We start from the raw sequence: 24,076 nt of genomic DNA on the forward strand, positions 1-24,076 counted from the left end.
TCCCCAATGCTTTTCAATATCTTTATGTGCCCCCTTGCCTAGACTGTCCGGAGCTTTGGGCTGGGTTGTCATCAATATGTTGATGACACCCAGCTTTATCTTTTGATGGACGGCTGCCCTGACTCAGCCCCTGACACACTGACCAGATGCTTGGAAGCTGTGGCTGGATGGCTGTGTGGGAGCCGGTTGAAGTTAATTCCTCCAAAGACAGAGGTCCTCTGGCTGGGTTGGGACGACATGGGGTTGGGGAGCCAACTCCCATATTTTGCAGGAGCTCAGTGACTGCTAGTGCCTTCTGTCAAGAGCTTGGGTGTAACCTTCGATGCCTCCCTTTCCATGGAGGCACAGGTTGCAGCCACAGCAAAGGTGGCATTTTTCCATCTCCGCCGTATTAAGCAGTTGGTCCCTTACCTTTCTCATCCTGATCTGGCCACAGTGATCCATGCGACAGTCACCTCCAGGCTTGATTATTGTAACTCGCTCTACGCGGGGTTGCAGTACCAGCCCAACTTGTTGGAATGCTCTGTCACAAGAGACTAGGGCCCTGTGGGACTTGACATCTTTCCACAGGGCCTACAAGACAGAGCTGTTCCGCGTGGCTTTTGGTCTGGACTCAGTCTGACCCTTATGTTTCCCTCCCCTTATGGTTTTGATCTTTGGGTACTATTAAGGTGAGGCTGCATTTTAGATTGTATTTTAACCTGGATTTTAAATTTATGTCCCGCCACCCTTATGTTTTTATTGTAATTTTACTGGTGCTAGCCGCTCTGAGCCCAGATCTGGCCGGGGAGGGCGGGGTATAAATAAAAAATTAGTAGTCGTAGTAGTAGTAGACAATCCAACATAAAGTTGTTGTTGAGTCCAATATAACTGAAATGTCTTCCATTTTCTTTTACTGGATCAATCTCAGTTTTAAACCAAAAGAGATGTTCCATATGGATTCCAAGGCATTTTAAAAAATTGTTTTAGGTAATATACCACATTCTCATTTTGCATCCTATTCCTCTCTCTTAACTCCTGGACATCTAGCTTACAGGACTCCAGTAAGATGTTCCCCATTTAATAGATAGTGTGGGACCTATGACGTCTTCAGATGTTCCTGGGTGTTAACTCCCTCCATCACAGGGCCACATCTTCCCCATCCTTAATAGAAGGTATATTCATTTAATTATATAACTACCTCCTGGTCATCAGAAAAGATGGAGTACTAGATCCGGTCTCAGTTGGACGCATATAAATCCAATTGAATCTAACAAGACTTTGGAGATCATGTGTTGGTCCTGGAAAAGAAGCAGGGGGAAACTGTTACACAGGCTCTCCAGGTGTGTCATTTTGTGTGTTTTTTGCAAAGACGCAGCCTGACATCTGATGCTGTGGCTTCAAGAAAGAAGAGGACTGTTGTCTAATCCCATTTCAAAGCCATCTGATCTAGCAGCCCTTGATATGCTAGGAAACGAGTTTTTTCAAGAACTGTATTTTCTGGATCATGATCTGGATCTGGATTTACAACCTGGGACCATGAGTCAGAGCAGGGCACCTGTACACAGCCCTAGAATATACCACCACTCAGTTTCATTGGATGACCCTGGATTCTAGTATTCAAAAGAGAAAAACTATCTGAAGTTTTATAAACCTGCTTATCATTTTCCCTCTTAGTGACCTTTTGGCCCTGGAATGAGACCCTGCAAATATCATAGCTTGTAAGGAAAGTAGTCCACCCATCAGACTTATTTCTGTTTGGATACCTTGGTGTTGTCATGGAACAATCTTTTCTCTCCTTTAATTTCTTCTTAAGGTTGTTTCATCCTCCCACTGGCTAAGAACCACCTCCCTTGTGATGTCAGGCATTCCAGAACTCCTCCCCTTTAGGCTATACCCTTTCCTGATTGGCTGCTCATCATATCCAATCAGCATGCCACATACAGCATAAACCCAGGAAAATGTTTATTTCAGATCTTGTATACTACTTATTTTCCCCCAAAAGTTATTACTGTTTTACTTTTGAACCTTTAAAAACTTATCTAGAAGTACATCTAATGGTCTTTGTTTTATTCCATTTTTGGAAGGTGTGTCTTTTTCTAATGCCTCTAATTGACCTACTGTGTTTGGTGAGAAACTCAAGCATTGCTGTATCCCAGTTTGTATTTTCTCATATGTTCAGGGATATTTCTTTTCTTTGAATAATAATTTTTATTACTTTGCAATTACAATCCAATAATAGCCTCATTATAACAATACCAATTTATAATGAAATTATTAATACCAATCGTTCAAATACCTAATTATATAATTTATATAAAATGGCCCCCGTGTGCTAGAATTTGTCATGGGCAGGACTTCCCACAGTCAAGATGAGCAGTCCGCGTGGGTGAGGGGGCAGTCAGTCAAAAGAGGCAGAGAAAGACTTGCATTTTCCACAGCCATCCGAAAGCATTGGGCTAAAACGCCCCTTCTCAGGAGAAGAGAATGTATCTTATCAGCACAGTGAGAGCGGCCTAGATGAAGGTCAACTCTCTGAGGAACAGCCGCTAGTGTGCGCGGCTCCGAGGTTAATGACTGTATGCAATAAATCTCCTTGTAATTAAAACCACTACATGCTGATTACCTAAGCCAGTGTGGTGTAGTGGTTAAGAGCAGTAGACTCCTAATCTGGTGAACCAGGTTTGCGTCTCCACTCCTCCACATGCAGCTGCTGGGTGAGTTTGGGTTAGTCACACTTCTTTGAAGTCTCTCAGCCCCACTCACCTCACAGAGGTAAATAGTAAAATATATACGCAGCATAAAATGGCTTTGTCTGTGTCAACATGATGTCTTCAATAACTCGACACCAGTGTGTCCATTCTATCAACTGTTTATTTAGAAGCTTACAAAAACAAAGGAAAGCCTACAGAATCTAGCTGCATGTTTGCAGCGTTCTGTCTCTACAAAACAAAACTACCGTATTTTTCACTCTATAGGGCGCACCTGACCATGGGGCACACCTAGTTTTCAGAGGGGGGAATCAAGGAAAAATTATGACACCCCCCCCCCTAGCTCTGGGAGCAGCGGACAGGCTGCACGCAGCATATGCACTTCTCCCAGACCTTCTCCATGCTATTGCAGGAGGTGGGGGAATTCCCCCATCTCCAGCAAAAGCCCACAGGAGGGAGAAGGGACTGACTCGGCCAGTCAGTCCCTTATCTCTCCATGGGAAAAGACCCCAAGAGCGGCAAGCTCTTTAAAGGCTTTTGCTTGCTTTAGCAGGAGGTGGGGGAATTCCCCCATCGCCCGCAAAAGCCCACAGGAGGGGCTCTGTGAGGAGTAATTTAAGAAATATTGTAAAAATGGAAAGGAAGAAATTATTTGTTAGAAAATGTAAAGGCAATATTAAGTTAAGAATTGGAGGAGAAATAATTAAGACGGAAGGCTATCAGAGATGCTGAAGGAAGTCCAAATAAGGATATATGTAAAATAATTTGTGTGGTATGTCTAAAATTTTTGTATGTTAAAATTAATAAAAAATAATTTATAAAAAAAGCCCACAGGAGGGAGAAGGGACTGACTCGGCCAGTCAGTCCCTTCTCCCTCCTTGGGGAAAAGCCCCCAAGAACGGCGTGCTCTTTAAAGGCTCTCACACTTTTTTGGGGGAATCCACCCATGAGTTTTGCTCATGAGAAAAGAAATAGAATGTCCTTTCATATATAACCCAACCATCATTCAAGTTTCCAATAAGGTGGTCTTTGAGTCAAGCCAGATATGGAGGAAGAATAGAAAAAGAAAACAAGATAGGCAATTTAATGGGATAATCTCAAAGGGTGTCCAGAGCAGAGTCTGTTTCCATTGCGTTGAGCGTGTTTCAGTCTGTAAGGTTCAAGAATGCGGACAAGATCATCGGATTGGTCAGGACATCTGGAACTATGGGGATGCCCCTGCCTGGATTCCCGCCACTCTTACCAGGGTGACTGGGCCAGTCTCCTACAAGGCTAACATACTGGAAGTTCAACCGGCATGTGGTCCAAATGCGCTGCCACCTGGCTGATGCCCCATCTCCAGCCACTGCTACCACACCAGAGCATAGGGACAAGGTGAATGATCAGCTTGGCTCACCAATGAAAAGCCTCAGAAGAATCCTGCAGCTGGATCAGACCAAAGACCAACGCAATACATGCAGCCAGTGTGGTGTAGTGGTTAAGAGCGGTAGACTTGTAATCTGGGGAACTGGGTTTGCTTCCCCACTCCTCCACATGCAGCTGCTGGGTGACCTTGGGCTAGTCACACTTCTTTGAAGTCTCTCAGCCTCACTCACCTCACAGAGTGTTTGTTGTGGGGGAGGAAGGGAAAGGAGAATATTAGCCCCTTTGAGACTCTTTCGCGTAGCGATAAAGCGGGATATCAAATCCAAACTCTTCTTCTATCCTATTCTCATATTAAAACTGGCTCATGAAGTACAGTGGTGCCCCGCAAGACGAATGCCTCACAAGACGAATTTCCCTATGGGCTTGCTTCGCAAGACGAAACGTCTTGCGAGTTCTTGCTAGTTTTTTTCCTTTTTCCTAAAGCCGCTAAGCCACTAAGCCGCTAATAGCCGCTAAGCCGCTAAGCCGCTAAGCTGCTAATAGCCGTGCTTCACAAGACAAAAAAACCGCTAGACGAAGAGACTCGCGGAATGAATTAATTTTGTCTTGCGAGGCACCACTGTATCTCTTATGTTCCCCTCCTATGTCCTCGTTTTCTGCTGGGAATCCCAAGGTCAAAAACCAATTCCCCCCTGAGTCACACAGTAAAGCCAAATATACAAAGAATACTTTGCAGTTTTCAATTATGCTTTGTGAGAGCTATTAAAATAGAGGCGCCCAAACTCTTTTTTGGATGAATTCTGGGTTGCATTTCACATAGAGCTAAGTAGGACATAATGTCAGTGCAGGAATTTCTCCTTGTTCGATACAATTTTCAGCCCCTTTCCCTGCAATCTGTTCTGAAGTTTTCCCACAATCTGGAGAGCAGTTTTGGTGATGGCATTGCGGTGGGGCAAGGTTCCCTTGTGCCAGCTAAAATCTTGCAGTAGCACCAACATTGTGAATTACAGTGTGATTGGGGAAGACTGCATTTCTAGTGGGGAGATGTGAAAATCACAACTATCTGCTTTTCTTCTTGCTTCCTTCATTCTGCCACTCTGTTGGGTGATGTCAGAGACCAGGCTGTGGAACTTCTCTGATGAGGAATGGTGGGAGCCTCTGCCTCCACCTTCCGATGCTCCTGACCAGGATCTGAACCTACCCAGGAGCAGTGGAGCAGTATAGATTTGGAGCAGTGGTTTGCAGAAGGGCATAGTTCTGAAGACAAAAGTTGAGAATAACTGGGGTGAACAACAAGGTGAAGAAGAACTGGAAGAGAGAGAGCACTAACAAACACTCTCTCTCTCTCTCTCTCTCTCTCTCTCTCTCTCTCTCTCTCTCAAAAGTGTTGAGCCTATCAGTCCAAGGTCACGTAGAGCCGATAAGGTGGCTACACAAAAAGCAGGTTGCCAGGTCAGGTTGCTAGACATGGAATTGACTAGGGGGGAAGTGGGTGGAAACCTAAATTGGGAACACCTTCATTCCAAGAATGGCTGCTTTGTTCTTTTGCTGTGATCATTAAAGACTCTTTAAATGCTAAGCGACTCTTTTTGCTTTTGTCCTGCAAATCTATGGCTAAAGAGGAGGAGGAAGCTGAATCTCCGCAGCCTGACAGGTGATGAGTTTCATTGAATATATTTATATTTATTGTGTACACAATATGAATCCCAAAGTAAACTACAGAAATTGAAGTCTGTTTAAATTAAACATGGGTTCTGAGCCCAGGATGTCAATTGTTTTTTATAAAAGTCTGCCATAATTCCATCTAATCCTGGGGATTTCTTACTTTTAAATGATTTAAATACTTTCTCTATTTCTTCCAAAGAAATTTTCTCCTTCAGTCTTAATCTATCACTTTCTTCAATTTTAAACCCTAAACTTTCCCTACTAATATTTTTATTTTCTTCTTTATATAAAGATTGATAGAATTCTGCAAATTTTCTCCTTAATTCTCTAGAGCTTTGTGTATTTTCCTTCTGGTCTTAATGGCCTTCACCCTCTGTTTATCCCTTCTTTTCTTTAAATACTTTGCCAGTCTCTTATATGATCCTATTGAGGTTCTCTGAAAATCATTTTTGATCATATTATCTCTCTTCCAGCTCATCCAATTCCTGTTTTAACTTTCTTAACTGCTCCTGTCTGCTCCTTAGAAATTGAACCTGTTGCTGTTGCAAAATTTCAATCTCTTAAATTTTTTCCCGTCTCCTCGAGTATCAATCCTTCTTAATCGCAATCTCTTTCAGTATACAATGTCCTCTTATAACAGCTTTGAATGTGTCCCATACTACCGGGATCTCGGCCAAACCATTGTTCTCTTTAAAATACCAACCAAATGGTTTTCTGATATATTCCCTGTCAATCTCTTTTGCCATTATTGGGTTATTGTACCGCCATCTCCTGCTTTTTCCATCCTCTTCCAGTCCCAGCTCCACAAATAGTGGAGCATGGTCTGAAATCCATATTCCCATAGTCTTTGCCGTTCTAACACTGATTTCATTCCCTTATTTAATTAGCACACAGTCAATATAAGAGAAAGTCTTATGTCTGTTGGAGAAGAAGGTAGGTTTGGTGTTGGGGTTTCCCCTCTCAAAAACATCCTTTAATCCCCATTTAGATAATCTGAAAGTACTGTCTTTCTTTATATTCCAATTATTATTATTATTATTTTATAATATTTATTAAATTTTAGTTTAACAATAAAATACATAGGTAATAACACAATCTTTTCCCAAATTCCACATTTCATATTCATCTTGTTCCTGCTTTCTAAACTCATAAATTTTACCAGCAAATTATTAACTTAATTTAATTCATAAAATATAATTTTTCAATATTAATATCTCAAATTTTAAGATTTAACATACTCTTATTGAAACTTAATTATAAAATGTTACTTATCCAAAATTTATCTTTTCATCTTCCAATTAAATTTAAATTTATATTCTTTATAACTAGTTTGTTGAAGCCATGTTTTTGCTAATCTTACATCTTTCTTAACAATCATACAATTTACAATATTTTTGTAGATAATCCTTGAATTTCTTCCAGTCTTCCTCCACCAGTTCTTCTCCCAGGTCTCGGATTCTGCCCGTCATCTCCGCCAATTCCATATAGTCTATCAGTTGCATCTGCCATTCTTCCAGTGTGGGTAATTCTTGAGTTTTCCAGCTTTTAGCGATGAGTATCCTTGCTGCTGTTGTAGCGTACATAAAAAAGGTTCGATCCTTCTTTTGCACACTCTGACCAACAATGCCCAAGAGAAAGGCCTCTGGTTTCTTAAGGAAGGTATACTTAAATACCTTTTTCAGTTCATTATAAATCATTTCCCAGAAAACCTTCACTCTAGCGCAAGTCCACCAGAGGTGAAAGAATGTTCCTTCAGCTTCTTTACACTTCCAACATTTATTATCAGACACATGGTATATCTTTGCAAGCTTGACTGGGGTCATGTACCACCTGTATATCATTTTCATAATATTTTCTTTCAAGGCATTACATGCCGTAAATCTCAAACCTGTGGTCCATAACTTTTCCCAGTCAGCAAACATGATGTTGTACCCTATGTCCTGTGCCCATTTTATCATGGCTGATTTGACCGTTTCATCCTGTGTATTCCATTTTAACAGCAAATTATACATTCTTGAAAGTATCTTAGAGCTGGGTTCTAACAGTTCTGTTTCTAACTTTGATTTTTCCACCTGGAATCCTACCTTTTTGTCCAACTTAAAAACTTCTTTAATCTGAGCATAATGTAGCCAATCTCGCACTTTATCTTTTATTTTCTCCATACTCTGCAACCTCCAGTTATCTCCATCTTTTTCTATTATTTCCCAATATTTCGGCCATTTGGCCTCCATATTGAGTTTTTTCAAGGCCTTAGCCTCCATTGGTGATAACCACCTTGGGGTCTTGTTTTCCAATAAGTCTTTATATTTCAACCAGACATTAAATACTGCTTTTCTGACAACATGGTTCTTGAAATTCTTATGTATTTTAGCCTTGTCATACCACAGATATGCATGCCACCCGAACGCATTGTTGAATCCTTCCAAATCTAAAACATCAGTGTTCTCAAGAAGTAGCCAGTCTTTCAACCAGCAGAAAGCTGCTGATTCATAATACAACTTTAAGTCTGGCAGGGCAAAGCCCCCTCTTTCTTTAGCATCAGTTAATATCTTAAACTTAATTCTGGGCTTTTTGCCCTGCCAGACAAATTTTGAAATATCTCTCTGCCACCTCCCAAAACACTCCATTTTGTCTACAATCTGCAAAGTTTGAAACAAAAACAACATTTTTGGCAATACATTCATCTTAATAGCAGCAATACGTCCTGTCAAGGAAAGTTTCAATCTTGACCAAACATCTAGATCCCTTTTAATTTCAGACCATCATTTTTCATAATTATCTTTAAATAAGTTCCTGTTCTTCGCTGTTATGTTTACCCCTAGGTATCTTACTTTTTTAACCACATTTAATTCTGTCTCTTTCTGAAACCTTTCTGATTCTGAAGAAGTCAAATTTTTTTCTAAAACCTTGGTTTTTTGCTTATTAAGTTTAAATCCCGCCACTCGACCAAACTCATAAATCAATTGCAATACCCTTTTAGTACTAGGCTCTGGCTCCTGTAGGGTCAAAGCTAGGTCATCTGCAAATGCTTTCAGTTTATTTTGTTTCGCTCCGACCTGGATACCTTCCACCAACCGGTCTCCTCTGATCATATTCAAGAGCACTTCTAGGACCGATATAAATAACAAAGGGGATATAGGGCAACCTTGTCGTGTTCCTTTTTCAATTCTAATCTCTTCTGTCACCACATTGTTAACTATCAATTTTGCCTTTTGCTCTGAATAAATTGCCTCTATCCCATTGTAAAACCCCCGCCCCACTCCCAATCCTTCCAAATTTTTCTTCAAAAACTTCCAGGAGATATTGTCAAAGGCCTTCTCCGCGTCTATAAATATCAAAACTGCTTTTGTATTAATGTTTGTTTGCAAGAGTTCCAAAATATCAATAATGTTCCTCGTGTTTGCAAACAAATGTCTACCTGGGAGAAAGCCTGCCTGGTCCTTGTGAATTACTTCATTTAAAACTTTTTTAAATCTACTTGCTAAAATGTCTGCAAATATTTTGTAATCCACATTTAGGAGGGAGATGGGGCGGTAGTTCTTAAGTTGTGTCTTTTCAGTTTCTAGTTTGGGTATCAATGTGATGAAAGCTTCTTTCCACGACTCCGGTGCCTTCTTCCCCTCCATAATTTCATTGCAAACCTCCATTAATGGATGTATCAAATAGTCTTTCAATGTCTTATAATATTTGGAGGTAAGCCCATCTGGCCCTGGAGACTTGCCCAGTTGCATGTTCTGAATGGCCTCCTCGATCTCTAATTGTGTTATTTTATAATTCAGGATTGTTCTGTTCCGCAGAGACAACTTTGGTAAACCATTCTTCTTTAGAAACTGTTCTATCTCTGATTCATTTTGCGGCCCTTGAGTGTATAGTTGTTTGAAATATCTCTGGAAGCACTTTCTGATTTCCACTGGGTTCTGAATATTTCTTCCCTCAATTTCTAAACTTGTTACTGTGTTCAGCTTTTGTCTCTTTTTCAGCTGCCATGCTAGCAGCTTTCCACATTTATTTGCCGATTCAAAGGATCTTTGTTTCATTAACTTAACTTTCCATTCCACTTCCTGGTTTATCAGTTTTGAATATTGTGCTTGATAATGTTTGATTTCTCTTACTATCTCCTTTGATTTCGGTCTCGATCTTAACTTCTTCTCTCCTTGTTTAATTTTCTCCAGAATCTTATCTTTCTTATCGTTCTGTACTTTTTTCTTAATAGTATTCTGTTGTATCAGAAACCCCCTCATGACCGCCTTACTTGCGTCCCAGACAGTTCTTTTTTCCACCGTAGTGTTCAGGTTTATCTCAAAATAGTCCTTCAAAGCTTTTTGGGCCTTTTTAATAATGTCCTGATCTCTAAACAAATTGTCATTCATTCTCCATCTAAAGGAGCCGGTTGGAATTAATCTCATATCCATCTTCACCACATTATGGTTGGAGCAAGTCTTTGGGCAGATTTCCACTTTTTTTATCTTGGGTGCCAGGCCTCTGGTTATCCAAATTTGGTCGATTCTTGTCCATGTCAGTTGGGCTTCAGAAAAGAATGTTCCTTCTCTTCCTAGAGGGTTCTTTGTTCTCCAAATGTCAATCAAGTCCATGTTGTCAGTCATTTCAAAGAATGATTTCGGTAGTCTGCCGTCTTTTGTCACGTTTTGACTATGTGACTTGTCCATGTTGGTTAATACCACTCCATTCATATCTCCCATCATGATGATGTTATCATAGTCCAGATAGTCCAGCATAATCTCATGCAGCTTCTTGTAAAATTCCGATTTTCCCTCATTTGGCGCATAAATTCCTAATAACAAAAACTTTTCTCCTTGGGTCTGGATCTCAATTGCCAAAATTCGTCCTTGTTCATCTTTAAATAAAAATTTTGGTGACAGGCTCTCTTTTACATATATCACCACCCCTCTTTTCTTTACTCGATCCGATGAAATAAATTCTTGGCCTAATCTTTTATTTATTAACACTTTTCTATGTAGCCTAGTCACATGTGTTTCTTGCAAGCAAATAATGTCCAATTGTTCTTTTTTCAAAATATGAAATATCCTTCTCCTTTTCTCCGGAATGTTGGCGCCATTTATGTTCCAGCTCAGAAGTTGCAGAGACATCCTGGTAAAATCTGTTATTGTTCTGGTGGTGGTATCTTTTTATCCTGGTCTACAGACCCCGGAGGTGTAGGTGTAGGTACAAGCTGTAATCCAGCCCCTGAGGGTCTTTCAATTCCTTTCTGAAGGTCCTCTCCGTAGGTATTCAAAAATTTGTCTCTGTCTTCAGCTGTTTTAATTTTCACCTTCTTCCCCCTGAACGTAAAAGATAGTCCTTGTGGAAATTCCCACCTAAAGATAATCAAGTTGCTCCTCAAGAGCTTGACTACTTCAAGGTAGGTGGATCTAAGATCCAAAAGTTGTTTAGGAATGTCCTTGTAAATCTCTGCTCTTTTGTCCAAAATTTCAAGTGACTTTCCGTAGTGTAGCCCTAGTATTTTGTCCCTTTCCTCCTTGGATCTCAGGGTAATCAAACAATCTCTGGGCTTGTCCTTCCTTATAAATTTCCCAAGCCTGAAAGCAGTCACAATTTTAAAGTCCTTTTCTTCCTCCAAAGGCCACCACTTGGAAAATTCTTTTGTTAAAAACTCAGTTAAGTTCCCATGTTCATGTTCAAGTTCTGGTATAAACCTCAATTTTAAATTATTTTCCCTGGCCCGAAGTTCAATCATAGACAGATAGGCCTGTTGTTCCCCAACCTTCTTGTGGAGTGGTCTCACCTCCTGCTCCAATACCGCAGTTTTCTGGATGGCTTCCTCTGCCAATTTCCGATTTTCTACCGTGGATTCAGATAAGTTGCTAATTGCTTACGTGTTCAAAGTGACTTGTTCAGTTAACTTGTTAACAGATTCTCTGGTCTGGTCAATCTTTGACGTTTGTTCATCCACCTTTTTATCTAAGCCTTCCAATTTTTCAAGTATTTTGTCTAATACTGAAGCAGTTCCACCTGCTGCCATATCTTCACCCAACAGCTGCTCACTTTCTTCTAGTTCCAAAACATCAGGGACCGATGATCTACGCGGCTGGGAAAGTAAATTCAAAGTTGTTTGCTTTTTTCCTCTACCCGCTCTTGTTTGTCTCCCAGTGCCGCTCATTCCACTTCTGTCTACGAGTCAAGGTCAAACTGAGTATGTTCTCATGGGAATCCACAAGCCTGTAAGATAAACAACCAAATAGGAGGAAAGGAAACCAAAAGGAAAGTCACGTATGGTTGTAAATCCAAAAATCCTCTAGGGGGAGCCCACTTGTATTGTAGGGAAGGAGTCAAATTAGTTAATATCAATTATTAAAATTTTCCAAACTTCAATACTTTAAAAAGAATGTCCAAACAGCCTTTAATTTCCTAGAAAACCTTCAGCAATTATATTTGGCAGAGTTGGTCTCAATATATAACAATGTCTCAATAAGTGCAGAATGTAACAGTTCCAAGCAACAGTTCCATTTAGGCTCAGCTAATACTGGCTCCAGCAACAAAATATCAAAGTCTTGCAATCTGACAGTTCTGGTGTCTAGGCAGTCCGACTGCCTGGGATTTTTTGTCAATTTGTAAATCCAACAGTGGAGGTATCACACAGTTCATGAATTAAAATAAGGCTTTAAAAAGTTAAGTCCTGAAGTAGCTTAAATAGATGTAAGAGCTGATTGTCTTTTGACACCTCTTCAAAGACTCCAGACATCAAAGCCTTTGCTTTAGATCTTAGGCAGTGGCAAGAGACGGACTTCCTGGTTACGTCTCTCGCTTTTAGCCGAATTAACAGAAATTTTGGTCCCGAACCTTGTCTTTTCTTATCTTACTCACGAGTTGTTGGTTTCAAGTCGAATGATTCCAGGAAAAGAGGACAGCGCTCGCCGACAGCAGCTACGCGGCTTCACTCCGCAGAAAGAGCGATTGACTCACAGCACCGCGCTTACCCTTCCACGTTCCGGGACCTCTTACGGGGTCCCTTCTGCGTTTCGGGGGGCGCTCCTGGTGCCCGCCGAGTCCCACGGCCACAGGCTTACACTACCTGTGGTTTCCCGATGTGGGTCTCCGCTGCGCCATAGCGGACGACCCGTTCCTGCGGAGCTCCCTCTTCCCGGTTAGGAGAGAGCAGCCATTGCCGGACGCGCCACCTCCGGAAGTCTCTTTATATTCCAATTAAAGTCTGCTGTAACGATAGCTTCCCCTTCAGCGTAAAGCTGCAGTCTATTCAAGGTTTTCTTTATAACTTTTTTCTGTCTTGTGTTAGGGCTGTATATATTAGCTATTGTAAAGATTTTTTGTGACACTTTAATTTTTAAGAATATAAATCTACCATCATTATCTTTTTTCTGGCTCAGAACCTTCAGCCTAAGATTTGCATTACATAGTATAGCGACCCCTCTAGCCTTGCTCGTCACTTTTGATTCTGTTATTAGGCCCCATTGCTGAGAGCATAACAAAGGTCTATTGTTTGCTTTGGCTCTATGTGTCTCCTGAAGGCATAGTATATCCACTTTCATTTTCTTTGCCAGTGTCAGTACTCTGTAGTGTTTGGTGTTTGAGGCCAGCCCGTTAACATTTAAAGATAAAACCTTTAAAGATCTATCCATTATCCCGACTACTGTTTATTTTAATGAATCCCTCTGTGTACATATATTATATTTTTAATTCTGGCCCATTCAACCACCCTCCCCCTCCCCCCCCTGAGACTCAGTTAGGGATCTCCAAGATCCCTGTCTCATGGTATCTTGGAGAACCACACTCCTCTCCCTTCGCTCTTGGAAAGTTTATATCAGAAAAAAGCAACATATATATATATTTACAAAAGCCTATTTTAGATGTCTCTAGTATATATTATTTCTTGCTGTTTTCTTCCTCTCTCGACCCCCGTCTTCTTTTATTCTCTTGTCTCTGCACTGGAACTTCTTGAGATTCTTCACTCGACTCTCCCTGTTGGTCTACCTGTAATTCTTCCGAACTTGAGAGTTCTTGCTCAGTCTGTCCTTGTATTCCAACTCCTAAATGCTTCACCAGGGTTCTTAGCTGAATATTTCCTGTCGTCTTTAAAAACCAGCAGTGTAGCAGGGTAGGCCTAGGTAAAGAGGATTTTATGATTGTAGTGAGCTTGTGCAAACTGCTGCATACGTTTCCTGTCTTGAAGCGTTTCCTGAGAAAAGTCTCACTATGACCTTTTGCTGTTTAAACTGCAGGTCTGCTTTCTGCTGGAGTGATTTATAAATCTGATCTCTTAACTTCTCTCTTGTGAATGCCATAATTACATCCCTGGGTAGTCCAGAGCCTCCTCGTGATGTGAACACCCGGTGCACTCTCTCAATTTCATTCTGCTCAATTTCTTTCTTTTTTTAAAAATAATATTTATTAACATTTCCAATAAGAACATACAAGTACAAACAGCAAGAATAAAAACAAAACAAACAAAAAAAAACCAACAAGTATAATTTCAAACCTTAATTTTCTCAACCTATTTTCCCCGACTTCCTCATACCTCCCCGTTTTGTATTCTAATTTCATTATCCAATCAGCAAATCCATTCCCTTGTTTCCCAAAAGTTTTTTACTAATTCCATTCCTTTTCTTAATCAAGGTCTCTGAAAACCACATTATTTTTAAACCCCTGTCAATCTAACATTCACTAATCTTATAGTATTTATTAAGGTAGTCTTTAAATTTCTTCAAATCTTCTTCCACTGTCTCCTTCTCCTGGTCCCGGATTCTGCCCATCATCTCTGCCAGTCCCATATAGTCTGTCATTTTCATCTGCTATTCTTCCAGAGTGGGTAGATCTGATGTCTTCCAATACTTGGCAATAAGGATTCTTGCTGCTGTTGTGGCATACAGAAACAAAGTTCTATCCTTCTTTAACACCACATGGCTAACCATACCCAGGAGAAAGCCCTCTGGTTTCTTCAAGAAGGTATATCTAGATATCTTTTTCATTTCATTATATATCATTTCCCAGAAAGCCTTGATCCTTGGGCACGTCCACCAGAGGTGAAAGAATGAACCTTCATTTTCTTTACACTTCCAACATTTATTATCTGATAAGTGGTAAATTTTAGCAAGCTTGACTGGGGTCATGTACCACCTATAAATCATTTTCATAATATTTTCTCTCAAGGCGTTGCACGCCGTGAATTTCATACCGGTGGTCCACAACTTTTCCCAGTCAGCAAACATAATATTGTGTCCAATATATTGCGCCCACTTAATCATAGCTGATTTAACCGTTTCATCTTGCGTGTTCCATTTCAACAGCAAGTTATACATTTTTGACAAATTCTTAGTATTGGATTCTAACAGTTCTGTTTCCAATTTTGACTTTTCCACCTGGAAACCAATTTTTCTATCCAGCTTGTAAACCTCCATTATTTGATAATAGTGAAGCCAATCTCGCACTTTGTCTTTTAGATTCTCAAAACTCTGCAATTTCCACTTATTACCCTCCTGTTCTAGGATTTCACAATATTTTGGCCATTTAGACTCCGTATTAAGTTTTTTCAATGCCTTTGCCTCCATTGGTGACAGCCACCTTGGAGTTTTATTCTCCAACAAGTCTTTATAATTAATCCAGACATTATACAATGCTTTCCTGACAATATGGTTTTTAAAGCCTTTATGAACCTTAACCTTGCCATACCACAAATATGCATGCCACCCAAAAAAGTTATTAAAACCTTCCAAATCTAAGGTGTTCTCAAGAAGCAGCCAGTCCTTCAACCAGCAGAAAGCTGCTGATTCATAGTAAAGTTTCAAGTCTGGCAGGGCAAATCCCCCCCCCCCCCTTTCCTTTGCATCAGTTAAAATCTTAAATTTTATTCTGGGTTTTTTGCCCTGCCAGATAAATTTAGAGATATCTCGCTGCCATCTCTTAAAACACTCCATCTTATCAACAATTTGCAATGTTTGGAACAAAAATAACATTCTCGGCAATACATTCATCTTAATAGCTGCAATTCGACCAGACAAGGAAAGCTTCATGTTTGACCAAATTTCTAGATCTTTTTTCACTTGATTCCAACATTTCTCATAATTATCTTTAAATAGATTCATGTTTTTAGCTGTCATATTAATCCCCAAATATTTTACACTCTTAACCACAGTTAAACCTGTTTCATTCTGAAACCTCTCCTTCTCCCCTACTGTTAAGTTTTTCTCTAATACCTTAGTCTTTGATTTGTTTAATTTAAATCCTGCCACTTGACCAAACTCTTGAATTAATTCCAAAACCCTTTTGGTGCTAGATTCTGGCTCTTGTAATGTAAGTACCAAGTCATCTGCAAATGCTCTCAATTTATATTGTCTCGCTCCGACCTGAACCCCTTTAACCAGCTGGACTTTTCTTATCATGTTGAGCAAAACCTCCAGGACCGAAATAAAAAGTAATGGGGAAATTGGGCACCCCTGACGTGTCCCTTTTTCTATTTTAAATTCTTCTGTGACTACATTATTTACAATTAACTTTGCTTTTTGTTCAGAATATATTACGCCTATACCGTTTTCAAAACCTTGGCCTACCCCCATCCCATGGAGATTCTTCTTTAAAAAGGTCCAGGAAATATTGTCACAGGCTTTCTCTGCATCCACAAATATCAGAACAGCTTTTGTGTTTATGTTAACTTCTAGCATTTCCAAAATGTCTATTATATTCCTTACATTATCTGATAAATGTCTTCTCGGGAGGAAGCCCGATTGATCCCTATGAATCTCCCCCATCAAAACTTTTTTCAATCTCTTAGCTAAAATGTCGGCAAAAATTTTGTAATCCACATTTAATAAAGAGATTGGACGATAGTTCTTAAGTTGGGTCTTTTCAGTCTCTGTCTTCGGTATAAGCGTGATATAAGCCTCTTTCCACGTATCAGGTGCTTCTTTCCCCTCAAGGATTTCATTACAGACTTCCTTCAAAGGTTGTATTAGCCATTCTTTTAAAGCCTTGTAATATTTGGAAGTCAGTCCGTCGGGTCCCAGAGATTTGCCCAGTTTCATGTTTTGAATGGCATCTTCTATTTCTTGTTCAGTTATTTTCTGATTCAGAAGCACTTTGTCTTAACATGAAATTTCCTTCATCCCATTTTTCTTCAAAAATTGTTCTATATCAATCTCTTTTTCTGGCCCTTATGTATATAGTTGTTTAAAATATCTCTGGAAGCAGCTTCTAATTTCAGTTGGATTGTTTATGTTCTTTCCATCCACTTCTAAATTTGTCACTGTATTTAGTTTTTGTCTCTTCTTCAATTGCCAAGCCAACAATTTCCCGCATTTATCAGCGGATTCAAACGTTTTCTGTCTCATTTGTTTAATTTTCCATTCTATTTCTTGGTTCATCAGTTCCATGTATTGCATTTGGCATAATTTAATTTCTCTCAAGATCTCCTGAGACTTTGGTTTTGATCTCAATTTCTTTTCTCCTTCTTTAATTTTTTCTAATATCTTATCCTTTTTCTCGTTTTGGCTTTTCTTCTTTATTACATTTTGTTGTATCAAGAAACCTCTCATGACCGCTTTGCTTGCGTCCCAAATTACTCTTTTTTCCACATTAGTCCTCATGTTAATTTCAAAATAGTCTCTTAATGTTTTTTGGGCCTTTTTACAAAATTCTTTATCTCTGAATAATGAGTCATTCATCCTCCATCTGAAAGTGCCAGCTGTTGTTTGATTCATCTCCATCTTCACGGCGTTATGGTCGGAGCAAGTCTTTGGGCAGATTTCCACTTTTTTTATCTTTGATGCCAGTCCTCTAGTAACCCATATTTGGTCAATTCTAGTCCAGGTCATTTTGGCTTCAGAAAAGAAGGTTCCTTCTCTTTCAAGAGGATTTTTTAATCTCCAAATATCAACTAAGTCCATATTGTCAGTCATTTCAAAAAATTGTTTTTGGTAGCCTTCCGTAAAAGTCCTCAACACTGTATCTTTCCCATTATTTCAAGGCTCTCACTTTTGATAGCTCAAAGTTCTTTTTCCCTTCTTACAGGGCAGTCCGTTCCCAGGATACAAAAGACAATGGATAAAATTTAAATCTTTCCTTTCATGCAGGTTAAATAGTTCAATAAGAGTTCTCCCTCACCGCTCCTGCCCGCTAAGTGAGGGGGTATCTTGCTTTAAGGCAATGGGTTTGTTATTCAAATGCACTCCTCAAAGGTTTCAGTTTAATAGTCTCTTTGCTTTCTTCTCACTACAATGCGGTAAGGCAGACTTCCTTTTTGTGCCTTTCCCGTGGTGGCCAATCTTTTAAACTTTCAAGCAATTTAAGTCTTTAATTCTTTACTCTTTGAAGTCCAATTTAAGCTTTTAATCCTACTCACTAGTAGATGCTTTCAGGATCAATTTGCCGGAAGAAATAAGCGCTCTCCGATAATGGCGACGCGGCTTCGCTCCACAGGCTGGGTAGCAGCTCTCAGCACCACGCTCCCCCCGACACCGTTCCGGAGCCTTTAAAAAGGCTCTTTCGCAGTTCAGAGGGGTCGTAAAGGTACCCGCCGAGCCTCCTTGTTTACAGGCTTATACACCTGTAATTTTTAAGGGTCCCTGCTTCGCCATAGCAGCAGGACCCAAACCCGCGGAGCAGACTTCTCCCAGAGCTCCGGGAAAAGTCCTCCATTAATCGCTGGCGCTGACCGGAAGTCCATTCTGCTCAATTTCAATTCCTTGTTCTTTGAGCCATCTCCTTTTCCAGGTCCTTATTCCCAATGTCTTCAGAAATACCAGAGAATTTTAAATTCCGTTGTGCTGTCTGTCGTTCATTTGTGAAATTCTTTTTGTCAGAGATTCTATTTTGTTTATGTTTGCATCAGCTACCTCTTTTGCATGTTCTGATATTTTTGTAACTTTTTCTACTGTAGCAGTCATTCTTCTCATCTCTCCTTTCAACTCTTGCATATCAGCGTGGACATTTGCTTCCGAACGTTGAATCATTTCACCCAGCTCCTTCAAAGACTTGGCCATCTTGTTAAGTCCTTCTCAAGTCTTTCCCAAATAAATAGATAAACCACCGTTTTAACCACTAACTCACCCCAATCCAGGACTTGGACCTAAGCCCAGTTTTCGGTGAGTTATCTCAGCTATCAGTTTGCAGAGAGTTATTTGTTTTTCAGGCTTTTAATTAGTAAAGTTCCAAGAGCAAGACGGGTGTGCGTCTACCCACGCTGATGCATGCACAATTCTGTCCCCCCCACTGCCCTTATGACTGCAAGATAGAGTTGGTGCCAGGGGCCCAGATACCCACCAGTCACCTCTATTCCATGTCAGAGACAGAACTAGCCGAGATGAGGGAGTTCTTGCAGAAGAATTTGGCAAGGGGTTTTATTTGGCCACAGTGATGGTCATCTCCAGGCTTTATTTGGCCACAGTGACGGTCATCTCCAGGCTTGACTACTGTAATTCGCTCTACGCGGGGCTGCCCTTGAAGCTATCCCAGAAACTCGAGAGGGTGCAGAATGCTGCAGCAAGGCTCCTCAAGGGGTCTCTGCCATGGGAGCATATTCACCCAGTGCTTTTCAAACTGCACTGGCTCCCGGTAGAGTACAGGGTCAGATTTAAGGTGCTGCTTTTGAACTTTAAAGCCCTTCACAGCCTAGGACCCTCGTACCTATGAGACTGCCTCTCCCGTTATGCCCCATGGAGAGCCTCAAGGTCCATAAATAGCAACACCCTAGTGGTCCTGGGCCCTAAGGAAGTTAGATTGGCTTCAACCAAAGCCAGGGCCTTTTCAACTCTGGCTCCGGCCTCGTGGAATGCTCTGCCTCATGAGACCAGGGCCCTGCAGGATCTGTTTTCTTTCCGCAGGGCCTGTAAGACAGAGTTGTTCCGCCTGGCCTTTGGCTTGGAGCCAATTTGATTCCCTCCCTCCCACCCTTTCCTTCTCCTCCTGCGATGAGGCTACATTTTAATATTTTAATGTTTCAATATTTTAATGTTGTATTTTAATTTTGTTTTTAAGTTGTAATCATTCAACTTGTTTTTATTATTGCTTGTAAGCTGCTCTGAGCCTGGTCTTGGTTGGGGAGGGCGGGGTATAAATAAAAATTATTATTATTATTATTATTATTATTATTATCTGACCAACAAAGGCACCAGGGGGAGCCCTAGTTTTCTTTGTAAGCAAGAGGGACACCCCAGAAAAAAGGCTCATTGTGGATTATAGGAAGACCAGCAAGCTCATGATTCCCAGCCGATACCCCTTGCCACGTATTGGGGCTCTGCTGGAGAGGTTGAGATCAGCGAAAATTTTCACCAAGTTGGACCTGAGAGTGGGCTACAACCTGATACATGTGAGGGAAGGTGGCGAGTGGAAGACGGCCTTTAATACAAGATATGGGACCTTTGAGTACCTACTGATGCTGTTTGGGTTGCAACCGGGCACAGCCATCTTCCAGGCCTTTATCAATCATGTTTTGGCAGACTTGCTAGACAGGAACGTACTATCTTACCTCGATGATCTTTTGATATACTCAGAAAGTCCTGAAGAGCATTTGTGATATGTGAGAGGTGTTGCAATGGCTGAGAGTGCATAGACTCTACGCCAAGTTGGAGAAGTGCCAGTTCCACGTGACAGAGGTGGAATTTTGGGGGTATCACATGTCTCTTGGTGGGGTGCATATGGATCCAGTGAAGGTGAGGCGGTGTTGGAGTGGTAGAAGCCTAAGACAAAAAAGGACTTGTAGAGGTTCTTGGGCTTCGCTAACTACTACAGGAAGTTCATGCCTAACTACTCACAACTCCACAACTCACCCCACCTCTCACTGACTGCTTGAGGGGCAAGAAGCTGTTCGTCTGGATGGAGGAGGCTCAGTGCATGTTTTGAGAGGCTCAAGGATATGTTTGCCGTGGAGTACCTGCACCACACAGACTGCAAGACAACTGAAACAGAGACAGATCAGGTGGTCACAGTTCTTTGCTCGCTTCATTTTCCGCTTACAATATTTACCGGGGCACCTGAACTAGGCCTAGGAGTATGTCAGAGCATGTGACACTTGCCAACGAGCAAAAACGCCTATAGCAGCACCAGCGGGTCTTCTGCAACCGCTTCTGACTCTGCAAGAACCTTGGGAGGCGATCACGATGGATTTTATCACAGACTTGCCATCTTCTCAAAAGCAGACAATGAACTGGGTCATGGTGGACTTGTTCACGAAAATGGCACACTTCTTGCCATGCCCAAAGCTGCCGTTGGCACAGGAAACGGCCCAGATGTTTGTAGACCACGTGTTCAAACTGCATGGGCTGCCGTCGCGAGTGATTTCAGACAGAGGAACACAGTTTACCTCACAGTTTTGGAGGAAGCTGATGCAGCTTTTGGAAGTCAAAGTATGTCTGACATCAGTGAGACACCCTCAAAACCAACAGAGAGTCAGAGAGGACCAACGCTATATTCCAGCAATACCTTTGTTGCTACAAACTACCAGCAAGAGGACTGGTGGACAAATTGGGACTAGCAGAATTCGTGTATAACAAAGTGGTACACGTGTCTACCCAACAAACACTGTTTCTGGACAACTATGGACAACATCCGAGGGCGTTACCAGAACCAGAGGACACCTTGTTGGTGCTGGCAGCAGAACAGTTCATAGGGGAGATGCAGGCGTTTCCTGAACTACTGAGAGAAAGGCTGGACGCAGCTAAAAATGCATATAAGAGGAATGCTGATGAATGTAGACAGCAGGGAAAAGAGATCAAGGTGGGGGACAAGGTGTGGTTGTTGGCCAAGGACTTACCAACAAAGGGGAGGTGCAAGAAGTTAGAGGCAAGGCAGTTGGGACCATTTGAAGTGGTAGAACAGGTGAACCCAGTAGCGTTCAAACTGAACTTTGTCAATAAATCAAATAGATTGGAACTGGCCGTGAGCTCGGAGTTTTATCTATGCCGGCTTGACAGCATAAAGCCTCTGACAGCTTGCTGCGTCTCAAATTGCTGCTGGAAAACTGGTGGAATAAGGAATAAGTCTCAGAATGGAAAAGGAGGTGTTGGAGCTGAAAAAGCGAAATGTCACTCTGGAACAAAGATCGGCCGACCTGCAGAGCCGTCTGGAGGAAGCCAGGGCTGCTCAGAAAGGAACCCCAGGTGGGCTATCAGCAGGTGGGGGCAAGCCAGTGTGGGTGGAACGGTTCCATGGGGATGCAGAAAGTTACTTGGATTTCAAGACTGAGATGCGATATTTTTAAGAGCTTGAATCAGCCAAGTTTGGGAACGATGCCCAGAGAGTTGCTCACATCATTAGACACCCGGAGGGAGGGGCTAGAAGCTGGATCAGGCCGTTAATAGCCTCAGGGAATGAAGCCCTCAGAAATGAGGCCAGGTTTTGGCAAGCTATGGACTTTATCTATGCAGATCAAAGTTTAATTGACAAAATGCAGGAGGAGCTGCTGGCTTTGAAACAAATCCATGGTACGCAGTTACTGGTCCGAATTTGCTATGCTCGTGCAGAAACTGGGTTGGGATTTAGAGACTGAACCTGTACAAGCATTGTTTAAAAATGGACTTAACCCAGAAATTAAGGATGAGCTTGCAAGGGGGGCACGACCTAAAAATATGGATGAATTAGCAAAGGCTGCTCTTGGGGTAGGTTTGAGACAGGAAGCCAGATGGCGGGAAAGGAAGCAAGGCAGAGAGCGGCGTTTCCATGGTGACTGCATTCTTGAGATGCCTGCAGCTGCCTCAGAACGTCAACAAGAGCAGGAGCCTATGGAGATAGGCACAGCCTGTGTGCAGGAGAGTTTGAAAGGCCAACGTTCGGGCGGGAAGGAGAAAAAAGACTGGCAAGCGGCAAAAAGATGTTTTGTGTGTCAGAAGACTGGGCACTTTGCCAGAGTGTGTCCAGAGCATTGTAACTGGCAGGGAATGGTGGGGTTCCACCCAACAGGCAGAGGCAGAGGAGCCCCAGCCTTTGGGAAACGAAGAAGCCTGGCTGGTGGTGAACCGGGGCAACAGCCAGGCGGGAACAACACAGAAAGTCCTCAGCTTGGGCACCCCAAAGCAAGCATAGTGTTGAAGGTGGTCCTAGAACTCCCAAATGGCCAGGCAGTGGAGGAGTTGGCGCTCGTTGATTCTGGCGCATCAGCGTCCTTTTTTAGCAAGGAGTTTGCTGCGCAGCACCAACTGAACCTGAGGCCTTTGGATTTTCCGCTGCAAGTGACCACAATTGATGGGAGAGAACTGCTGGGAGGTGAAGTGACACATCGAACAAATCCAATGCGAATGCATGTGGCTACCCACCCTGAGGTCATCGCCTTTCACATGGCCACACTGGCGGGTCCGCCTATCATATTGGGCATGAGCTGGTTGGCGTTGCATGATCCGGTGGTTTCCTGGCACCAACAGTCCCTGACGTTCGGTTCGACGCACTGCATGGAGAACTGCCTGGCTCAAGGGCAACCTTGGCAAAGTGAGGGCAGGAGGGCAGCAGCATGCAGAGCAGGGACGAGCGAGATTCCGTCCTGTTACAGGGATCTACAGGAGGTGTTCAGCGAGAAAGAGGCGGATGCGTTGCCACCACATTGACCATATGACTGTCAGATCAACCTGGTCCCGGGGGCCACGTTGCTGGTGGGGAAACCTATTCCATGTTGGAGGGAGAGCTCAAGGACCTAAAGGAGTTTATTGAGAAAAACCTAAGAAGGGGGTTCATCCGGGAGTCCAAGGCGGCAGGGGGCAGCCCAGTGTTCTTCGTGGACAAGAAGTTGACTAAAGAACGGAGACTTGTGGTGGACTTTAGAACCCTGAACAGCCTGACGGAACTGGTGGCTTTCCCAATGCCAAGGACTGATGACGTTTTGGCACGGGTGCAGAAGGGGAAGATTTTCACCAAACTGGACCTCCGGGGGGCTTGCAACCTCATCCGAGTATGAGAGGGGGATGAGTGGAAGACCACCATGTTCACCCCGATGGGGGCGTTTGAGTATTTAGTTATGCCCTTCGGTTTACAGTGCAGAAGTCACTGTTTCCAAGCCTTCATGCACCACGTACTAGGACCTTTGCTCTACAAGAACTGTGTTTGCTTTTTGGACGACTTGCTTGTGTACTCAGAAGATGAACAACAGCAAGTGAAGGAGGTATGTCAGGTACTGAGCAAACTCAAGGAGCACCGCTTGTGGGTCAAGCTGGAGAAATGTCAATTCCACAAAAATGAAGTCAAATTCCTGGGGTACCGACTGTCGGACCAGGGGTTGGCCATGGATCCGGAGAAAGTGAAAGCGGTGGTGGAATGGGAGAGTCCCAAAACCAGGAAAGATGTTCAGCGTTTCCTGGGTTTCAGCAATTTCTACAGGAAATTCATAAAAATATTCACAAAATTGACGGCGCCCATAACGGACTGTCTCAGTGTCAAGAAGAGGTTTC

General features: G+C 42.2%; 2 protein-coding genes across 7 annotated transcripts in view; both read right to left on the reverse strand.

Annotated features, from left to right (window-relative positions):
• LOC307224310 (uncharacterized protein) overlaps positions 1–24,076 on the reverse strand; it is a 199,998-nt gene that overhangs the window by 145,350 nt on the left and 30,572 nt on the right. The gene's annotated exons all lie outside the window — the stretch shown is intronic.
• The window catches only part of LOC307224356 (CD209 antigen-like protein A), a 76,495-nt gene that overhangs the window by 22,315 nt on the left and 30,104 nt on the right, over positions 1–24,076 (reverse strand). For 3 of the 6 annotated variants that reach the window (XR_013842478.1, XR_013842479.1, XM_079991202.1), the window contains exons 1-2: positions 1,746–1,850; positions 1,181–1,280 (exon numbers count right to left, since the gene is read on the reverse strand). The gene's annotated coding sequence lies outside the window, so the exon portion shown is untranslated. Of the gene's footprint in view, positions 1–1,177; positions 1,281–1,745; positions 1,851–24,076 lie in introns of those variants that run through there. The other 3 variants (XM_079991204.1, XM_079991203.1, XM_079991205.1) reach the window with 3 other exon arrangements.

This window comes from Podarcis cretensis (genome assembly GCF_951804945.1).
Source record: "Podarcis cretensis genome assembly, chromosome: 9".
Classification (NCBI taxonomy): Eukaryota; Metazoa; Chordata; class Lepidosauria; order Squamata; family Lacertidae; genus Podarcis; species Podarcis cretensis.